This window comes from Oratosquilla oratoria, chromosome 24, assembly GCF_046742065.1.
Source record: "Oratosquilla oratoria isolate Oo_2021 chromosome 24, ASM4674206v1, whole genome shotgun sequence".
NCBI classification, from domain to species: domain Eukaryota; kingdom Metazoa; phylum Arthropoda; class Malacostraca; order Stomatopoda; family Squillidae; genus Oratosquilla; species Oratosquilla oratoria.
Window position 1 is genome coordinate 58,388,541 of NC_134800.1, and position 10,183 is coordinate 58,398,723.

The 10,183-nt window shown below is 40.1% G+C and overlaps 3 non-coding genes across 3 annotated transcripts; all 3 read left to right on the top strand.

The window, feature by feature from the left end:
* Positions 1 to 3,586: 3,586 nt before the first annotated feature.
* Positions 3,587 to 3,681, top strand: TRNAI-UAU (transfer RNA isoleucine (anticodon UAU)). The gene is made up of 2 exons: positions 3,587 to 3,624; positions 3,646 to 3,681. It is a non-coding gene; the product is annotated as a tRNA-Ile (tRNA).
* A 399-nt stretch (positions 3,682 to 4,080) lies between these two features.
* Positions 4,081 to 4,184, top strand: LOC143038718 (U6atac minor spliceosomal RNA). Its single transcript, XR_012967604.1, has one exon. It is a non-coding gene; the product is annotated as a U6atac minor spliceosomal RNA (small nuclear RNA).
* A 4,589-nt stretch (positions 4,185 to 8,773) lies between these two features.
* LOC143038720 (U6 spliceosomal RNA) lies at positions 8,774 to 8,880 on the top strand. The gene has a single exon (XR_012967606.1). It is a non-coding gene; the product is annotated as a U6 spliceosomal RNA (small nuclear RNA).
* Positions 8,881 to 10,183: the final 1,303 nt, after the last annotated feature.

Sequence of the window (10,183 nt, forward strand, 5' to 3'; positions counted from 1 at the left end):
CGGGTGGGGGCAACGGGAGTAGCACTATGATTAGGCAGGGCAGGGCGAGTAGCCTTATTACACTCACTTGAGGTTCCCTTGATTGTCTTGGCAGCAGGCGGTTGACATTCTCCTGCGGCGAAGGTAGAGGTGTCTTCGGCCCGCCGTTTGGTACTGGACAGCGATGTAGACTGGTAGGTATCATGCTGGGTGGTTGTTGGAGGGTGATGGGGAGTGGAGGTAGGACGAGGCAGGTCGGGCCAGTGGTTAACACTAATGTCGTCATCAGTGTCGGATATCATTAAGTCCTGCTCTAATCAGGACGCCGCTTCCGACCCCGAGTTTCCATCGAGGAAGGGAGGGCCTTGATAGGAAAGTAGGCTGATTTACTAACGCGCAGTAGTTTGTAGCACTGTAACACAACTTGAGATAGCCGGTAGGAGTCGTTAGCGACGAGCACTGGATTCAAGTAGTTGACGGCGATAGTTCCGCACTTTCAGGTGTAGGTCCGTACTCGACGAGAGCCAAGCACGGAATGTGAGTATAGGAATATGCAAAAACACTTGTCATTTGCTGGAACGGATTTGTATATTCTTAACGATACTTCTAGTGAAGCTTCTTTTTATTGTGTGTAAACAATCTAAAATAATGTATTTAACTTGTGTAAAGAAACATTTTATCTATTGGTAACAAATCACCGTAATTAGCCTTTTTACTGATACACTTCGGCCGAGATGAAAAATATCTGACGTAGAAATCATTGTTATGGCATCGAGGAAGCTTAGTGTTGAACCTGCTGTAGTACATTATTATTAGGACCGAACTGTGGTATTTAAGGAGTAAATTTCTTGTTAACAGTCTACACCTTTTATCATTCTGCATTAAATAATCTCATCATCTTTTTCAAAGAAATCACCCGTTGCTTTCAAAATAATTATCTCTATATGGTCTGTTTTATCGCTGCCTTTTCATTGATGAGCTCTAATTCATCCATTTTTATTTTTTATTTGCATTTTACATTACATCACTTGTTACTGTGATTTTTTCTGCTTAATCTCTAACGTTGGTGTCCACTTTTTCTTGGAGCTTCAAGTCTATTTTTAATGTCCAAATTAAATTATGTTATCCTTTACCTTGGTAAGGCGTAATTCCTTGAAGCCTAGTATTTTCCTCTCGGCTGTGGAATTTAATTTTGATGGGGAACATGTCAGTCCATAGTCACTTCCTACGTTGTACTTTATATGTAAAAGTAATATTGCTAACGCTGTTGGTTTTGTTTATCTGTTACGCACGGAAGGGAGGGATGGGAAGTAGGGGGTAGCTCATGTGTGAATAATATTTTGACACAGCCCGAAGGCATTTCTCCCCGTTTTCTCTTTTTCTGCATGGGGGGACGGAGAGGGTGTGTGTGGGGGGGGGGGGGGTTGCCGATTAAGTGAAGCTGCTTTGATGTGGATGTACTGTGTTTTACTACATTGCCCACTGTCCCAGGGCAGAGGGCGGGATACAAAAGATAACCGTCATCCACAAGGAGCTAAGTGAGAGGGAGGAAAGGGTGGAAGTGGGCGCGTGCCTTTGCCTCGGCCATCTTCCTTATGAGGGGATAGACGTTTTTGGAAGAAAGTGTTTTTGTTATTCTCACGATTTAGTCCTCTTAGAAAATAAACATGAACAAAATAGAAATAGAATAGCTTTTCACCTGATCCAGACTTCCCATAGTACTATTCACCTACCATGCTCATTTACGATTTAGCATTGAAGTCATCTGTTACCATTGTATTGTATATGTTTCTCTTTATTACTTGATTCAATTCATCCTAGAAAAACGCAATTTTATCGTTTGTGCTTTGTAAAGTTGGCTCATAATATTTTATTATTTGTTGTATATTTCACGTCGCCTACATCACATTTAATTTTATCTAACATAACACTAAATATTACTGTGTGTCCAGTAATCTTTCAAATGATAATACATACCAACAGCTACACTTTGAAGGGAGGTAAAAGGGCAATTAATGATAAATAAAATATACAAGACATTTTTCCTCGCGTTTGGATGATTCTTTCTGCGGACTTGCTCAGTCGCACAGTATCCCAGCCGATGTTCTCCAGTTTTTTCATCAGTCTTTCTAGCTTGTGGTCTTCTGAGAAGGTTCCTGCATTGTACATGTATATTCCCATCTTTAGGGTTTAAATGTCCAGGATCTGCTTGAGGAATGCTTGATCCCATTCAGTGGTACGTTGGCCGGAAACACAAGAGGCAAGATTATGAAGGTGATTGTGATCCAACATAAGCTGTTCGCCCCCCCCTCCCCCCCCCCAGATACGTGCCAGTAACGACCGTTGAGAGTTCGTTTTAGTAAAACCGACTTTGGTTACAACATTTTATTTAGGCAAATTTCCAAATATCAAATTATATTTCCGTCGTATGTAATATACCTAAGCTGAACGATAAACTAAGATTGTGAACCTATAAGAACGTTAGACATACTGTTGAAATGCTCTTTGAGGATACTAGATGTAAGCGAAGTGATATTTTAGTTATTCAAATGGAGGTTGGAGGTAGGATACGGGAGGGAAAATAGCCCAGTGTGATAGCCCCTTTAGCAATGGGTCCTATTACCGTGAGTCTGCGTGAGCTGATCTTTGTCTCGTTTTTCGTGCAAGACTTGATCCATATAGGTGACCCTGCAGATATTTTCGTCGAGCCTACCCACCGACGTTAATGTGGGGAAGTTAGAATTAATTATTGGTAGTTTTCCAATATGGCATTTCTTTCTAGGGTAATTACTCTTTGATAACATTGTAGCACTCTGGACATTTGTAGCTACCATGCTACTTGTTTTTTCTATTTCGTTTTGAATAGAAACTACTTCAGTTACCATCTCTTGTTTGCCTAATTCTCAGGTGTCAATTTGCGTGTTGAGTGAGAGGCTGAATGACGAACTAAGATAAGTTAAACCTATTCGAATGTTAGACACATTGTTGAAATGTTCTTACGGAAGATTAGAACATCGTAACCGAAGTTGTTTATACTCCAACGAAGTAGCAAAAACAAGTAGCATGTTACCCTAGTGTAGTTAACATCTCGTTTTACCTAACTTTTGTTTAGGACAGCTCGGATTGGTTTATATCTATATATAACGTCCACAGGTCACTTTAAAGCTGAATAAAATAGTTCGGCATTAGACAAAACACATTCCAAAGGCGACAGTAACCCTTGAGAGGTAACTTGAATGTCACCAGACGACATTAATCTGGTACGCCAGAAGCCTCGCTTTCTTGGATGCACTTGTTGGTAATGTCAGTATCTTACAGTAATCCTTACTAGAGCTTGGTTGTTCACAGTACTAGTACTAGCTTTGGAGTACCAGTACGTTCACTGGCTTCTCCCTTCCCACTTTTGTCCAACATACTACCCATCCATTGTCAGCGGCAAGCCCTGGAAATGTCGGCACGTATAGGGTTTCCCAGCCCCTCTTCCGTCCTCCCTCCTCCTTTTAAATGCGGCCAGGACTACGTATATGCAAAGTTTTCCCACTACGTAGCGTGTACGTTCCAGTGTGGAGTGCATGGTTTTATCCCAGGTTGCTCTCGCATTGACCAAGCCCCTGTGGCGCAATCGGTTAGCGCACGGTACTTATAGACAGTGGTCGCTGCTAAGCCATGCCGGGGTTGTGAGTTCGAGCCTCACCAGGGGCAGCAGTTTTAAAATGTCACCACAGTCGTTGGTGAAACTGTTGTGTCGATAATGTAGCAAGCAAACCAGGTATGCTAAGGTATCATCGTTTGGTACTGTAGTATCGATTGCTGCTGAGGCGGAAGCGGTCTAAGGGCAGTCCGCCATGACCGCGGACTAGCAGACATGCCGTCCTGAACTGCATGTGCAACGGCTGTAGCAAGACGTACACTAGCCAGAAATATCGCAGTAAATCAGACCTTGGTTCAGAATGTTGCTTATGCAGTTGATTTTTTAAAAGTGAATCGGAAATGTGCAAAATTGTTGAATAAGTGTTAAAACACGCCCGTACATTGTAAGCTGTTGTTTCTGCATGTGTCTCGACAGTAAGGTATGTTTGATGTCAGGCAGCTAAGTCTGACGTGTTGTATGAAAGGAGAGAAGGTTAGCACTCCCCTTGATAAGGATGGACAACACACATACTGTCAAGGCACTGTCGCTGAGCGGCACCTGACAAACTTTTCAAAAGGGTCCGCATACAGGCTTTGCAACATATACGTGTACTTACCCACCTAACAAAATAGTAGTTTTCAATCTAGTACAAATTTAATACAAATCCGGAGCCGCTTCCAAGGCCAAGGTTCGAAGCCAGCAGTTGTCGCACTGTTCAGAGGTGGCGCTGTCTTGTGGTAATGTTGATTTATCGTGACTGCTGTCACACGACACATGCACACGACACCAAGTATTTGAACTTGTCTCAATTAATTTGTTTGATAGTGGATACATATTTTACACCGCCAGCCGACGAGTGCAGAAAATAAATTCCTTACAACCTGAAGGGTTTAGAATATTATGTGTGCTTGGTAGCGTTAAACAGGTTTACTATAACAGTGTCCATAATTATACATCGGAAGTTAAAAGTGATGTGTGATAATGTAGATCGTTTATTATCAGCCAGGTCAGTATTCAGCAATGATTTGAGAGAAAATGAACCTGGAATCGTATATTAAAACGCAGTTAACATATTATATAACTTGTACCCGGTAAGATCACATTTCGACTTGGAAATAATAAATTAACTGTCAAAGCTGTTAATAAATAGTTTTAAAATTAACTTTTAAAGTTGGAAGTCCTTCGCTGAATTACTGCAAGTGAACAAAATGGCAACGTACATTCGACAACATCATCGGCATGTTCAAGAAATAGTTGTTTTTTTTTTTTTTTTTTTTTTTGGGGGGGGGGTGCAGTTTGGATATGGTAGGCACCGAGTAGACAGCTGTGGAATAATTGTGACGTATGTGATGAGATATGCCTTATATAAGCAAACAGATTAAGGCCATTTATAGTGTTTAGTGGAACCAAATTATTATATTTAATTGGGAAGTGGTAAACAGAACAAGCAGTAGGAATGTGGTAGAAAAGATAAAAAGGGTTGAGGTGGTGATGGAACAAAAAATATAATTGTAATAACGTGACATTGAGAGAAGTTGAGGCCGAGGCAGTATCTAAGAATTATAACCAAATAGAAAGAAGTGATTTTGTAGTAGCTTATACCCCTCTAAATATGAGGTCATGGAATAAAAAAATATATATTAAATAAAAAAATTGCTATACTGCTTCTGACCCAGGGGAGTGGACAGGATGCAGGGATGACCCGTCATCCAGGAGGTGCCAAGATAAGAGGGAGGGTGAAGGGGAGGGGAATATATAGGAAATGGAATTGGTGGGAGTGGTTTCTATGCCTTTTTCTTTTTGGCTACCCCCCGTGTAAGGGGGGAAAAGCCTTTGGTATATGTATGTATGTAACAAAAATGTCCAGACATTTTTTTTTTTCCATCTCGGGCTGATTAATTATTGAAGAAAGTCACAATACAACCCTGGCTGAATGACTTCAATTGGGAAGTGAATTGGGAGGAGAGGAAAGGAAGTGAAAGTGAAGAGGAGATCGCATAAATACGAGATATGTGTTGCGACTTACAAGAGGACCTGTAATTGGTTATATACTAAATATACTCAGCAGAAAAAAGTAAGTGACCGTGCATCGCTAGAAGCGCAATTGAAAGCTATATATATATATATATATAGATATAGATATATAGATATATATATGTGTATATATATAATATATATATATATATATGAAAAACTAAAGACAGAATTTACAATTTTGGGAAAAGTTTATTATTGTGTGTGTGTGTGTGTGTGTGTGCGTGTGCAAAATAACCACAGGAGAAGAGAAACTTGTAGACAGTACTTCTGTATATTACATTTAAAGGCAGAAGAGAATGTCCATTGAGCAAGGGAGAAGGCAGGAGATAAGGATGAGTGGAGAATAGGTGTGTATAGATGATACTGTGATGTAAGGAAGGGAAGGGTCCGAGGAGATGGGTAGGGAATGGTTGTGTGAATCATATTTTTACGCAGCCCGAAAGGATTTCTACCCTCCCCCCCCCTTTTTTTTCTGCATGAGGGGACGGAGAGTGTGCGTGTGTGGGGGGGGGGCGGTCGCCGATGAAGTGAAGCAGCCTTGCTGTGGATGTACTGTGTTTTGCTGCATCACTTCTGACCCAGAGCAGTGGACGGCATACAAGTTTGAACCGTCATCCATGAGGAGCTAAGATGAGAGGGAGGTAAGGGGTGGAGGGGAGTGGAATGGGTAGGAGTAGGTACGTGCCTTTTGACTTGGCTACCTCTCATGTAATGGTGGAAAAGTCTTTGGTATATATATATTTAAATAAACTCACGAATTTAAGAAAAATTAAATCTTCCTAAAATATTATCTTGGTCTGGGAAATGTGTGGCAAATTGTAGTGGAAAAATCCGAGATTTAATTTTTTGTAGAAAAGACGAAAACGTTAAGGTGGGGGGTGCCGGTTTAGTATGTGGCTTACCTTATTGAAACTGGTTTACTATGTGGCCTACCCTATTTGAATGTGTCCTACCTCAGGAAAAAAAAAATAAAACAACAATACTTTAAAATGTTTTCATTTAAACCTAACTTAACCTGACCTGCAGTGCTGGGTGCGTTCCTCGGTGCGCTGAATAGGTAGGCCACATACTATACCAGACAAAAAAAAAAATTATAGGCCACATACTAAACCGGCACCGGTGGGGGTTGTGGTGGTGGTGGTGGGGGGGTGTAAATACGGGAAAGAAAAACGCTCCAACAATGGAGTAGAAGTGAACGCATGAGAATCCGAAGAGAGGGAAAAAGGAACATTGAAAGAAATGTAATCGATAAATGCAAAAACGAAGATTATTTTTATTTATTTGTTTTTGTTTATATATATATATATATATATATATACATATATATATATATATATATACATATACATATATATATATATATATATATATTATGGTGTCGGTTAACCCGGAACATGGAAAGAATCGCCAAGATGTGATGTCCTAATCTTCATTTACTTCATCTTTCCATGCATGTGCATGTATAAGTTGAATGCAGTTAGTGTGGTGGTAGCTTTAAGGCGTTTTCACATTTGCGTAATTTTTCTTCCAATCTCCAATTAATCGGCGGTACCACCCACCTCCTGAGTTTCATCCGCCGTAAAATAATTATGTTTTTTTTTTTTTTTTTTTTTTTCAACAAAAGTACATAGAATGTCATTTGATATGCTGGAGGGTAATTATTTTACTCCAGCATATCAGGTTTTTTCCCGAAAGCTGTTTGCAGCAAATCTGCTCTAACAGTTGGAGGAAAAATAGCCCAGTGTGCTAACGCTTGTAGTGATATTTCAATTGGCCCAAAGTTACAGTTTATTTTTGTATGATAGGAGACAAATTTTCATTTAAAAACTAATGTTCATCACTTTTAAGTTCTGCTGTTCCTAGTTTACGCTGTACTACTCACGTATCTCCTTTACCACCCCTAAAGCCGGGTCCACACTTGTTGCATTTCCACGTATCGTATCATCTTTGCGTACCACCTAGTGATACGATACGGTGCAACAGGGTATTGTACCCATTTGTTGCGTATCCGTATACAGCAGGCGGATACGCAACAAGTGGGTACAATACCCTGTTGCACCGTATCGTATCACTAGGTGTTACGCAAAGATAATACGATACGAGGAAATGCAACAAGTGTGGACCCGGCCAAGGTCTAAATATTCTTAGATCTTGGACCCGGCAGTCTCGTTTCACACGATCGACTTGCCGCGCGCCGTCAACGACACGACGTCATTCTCGTGAATAACTATGGTTGTCTATGGACACTTTCATACGTGGTCGTGACACCAATGGGTATTTGAGAGCACGTCGTGTCGTGGATGGAGCACGGCGTAAAAGTCGATACATGTGAAATGAGCCCAAGACTTTCTCTTGCGACATCATCTTCTATCTAAACATTTTCGCCTGAAGACTACAAATAAAACTATAAGCCACCGGAATCAGAAAAAAAAATAATTTCATGTATTTGACATCAATTAAAATGTAGTATCGGGAAACATGTTAAAAGATAATATATATTTTTAAGACAAGAGCATCGCAGTTATTTCCTGAAATAGAAAAAAATTTAGCATCACTTCATACGATGGAAAAACATCATTTCCTTCAAAATTAATCGTAATTATAGTTTACCGAAAAGTGCCCCATAAATTGGAGTTTGGCTGTTTTTAGATCCGTTGAAATATGCCAGCTAGTGAATTTGGGAGTAAATAAGCCATTTTTAACTGTTGTCCTTCAATTACAAGTTGATTCGTAGTTTTTGAGACTTACCAGTTTCTTAGGTTTGATTACATTGCATATTTCTTAGATTTTGAGCGTCAGAAAGGGTAGTGTCGGAGGGGAGGAAAGTACCTGTGGCGTATTTTTTTTTGTCATTATGGCTGAATGTGGCCCATTATTATTATTCATAGGACTGAAACTACTGGATAGGGGATACACTGTAGTATTTGTACATTTTACCAGTCTCCATCCATCCACAGTTTTGTCCTCAGATTATCTAATGCTTGTCAATTAATTCTGAAGTGAATTCGTGGCCATTGTATGGTCTTGAGCATAATGATAAGTGTAAAAAAAAAAAAAAAAAAACTGGGAACCAGGACGATTATTAGCTACCTCAAAGTCCGTTAGCCATCAGACCACTCATCTGTCGTACCTGCTTCGGCGGTACATATACTAAAATTGGAACGATACAGAGAAGATTAGCATGGCCCCTGCGCAAGGATGACACGCAAAATCGTGAAGCGTTCCACATTTTTGGTCGCAAATAAATTCCCTTCATTCTATAAGAAAAGAAAAGCATAAACTTCAGTGTTATGAGGATAAAATTGTGTTTTTCGACCATACTAAGCGCTTGCATCAGCGATACAACGGTGATGCAGTTCGAAACCCACAATTGAAAACGACCTTCGACGAAAAATTTGTAATTTCAAGTGAATGTGTGTAGGCATTTGAAATCATATCGTTAACATATAAAGCGGTCTAGTATTCCAGAACATTGTTCAAGTTCTATTACATTAGAAAATAAATGGAAGAACTTGTAAGGATGTCTATATTTAGTGCAACATATGTACAAACTCACTAGCGCCATCTAGCGAGCAAAGGGTGAACTTGTCTCAGAATGCCGCCCGACTTTAGTTTATATTGATCAATATCTTCATGTGTATGTTTTAAAAAACTTTAGCGCCAGCCTACTATTTGAAACCAGAAACAAATACGAATACCTAGACGAATTATTATTGACCTCCCTCGATCTACTCGCCCCTTAATACGCACTAGTTGAACCTTCATAAATAACAAGTATTGTGTGCAACAAATCTGACAATATGCAACGAGTGACAATAATGTCACTATGCATTCCCCAGATGTCTCAAGAATACAACGATTTTAATATGTACTGTATCCTTCACAAAGCATAATTTAAATTTCTTTACAAAGATTTTTTGGATGTGAAATGTTTTTTTGCAAATACCTACGCAACCATGAATCTATTGACTGCCAATGAAACTTTTTGTTCTGGTCAAAATGAGTCAGATCCAGCATATACTTGTATATATCTGAGCATTGCATATTCACGTTCCTAACATATATTACAAGAGAAGAAGTTAGAATGAAGACGAATCATCGTACACATACACCAAATGTACTATTGTGTTACCGCAAATATTTATATAAAACAAAAATTTTATGTTATTTGTTAAGTAGGCAACGTCAGCATCGTAAAATTGTCATATTTGCCACCCATTCATACACTCGACTTATAGGATGAATTACATATTAGTGGTCCAGAGGTAAGTGAAAAACGCATAAATGCCAGGCAATACCCCTGAATCCACCGCTGAAAGTGGGCGGAATGAAAATGGTCATGACGGTATTCACGGTTTCCCGAGCCATAATATTCCGCCGGGGTCCGTGGCGTGACCCTGTAATCCGGCTACTCGGAGGCTTGAGCCCGTGGACGGCTTGAGGCGGGGACCACTGTTGCGGGACTCCCCATGTGGACTGGGCGTCCGCACTAAGTTGGGCATCAATATGGTCGCCCTGGGGGAGCTCAGGGCGCCC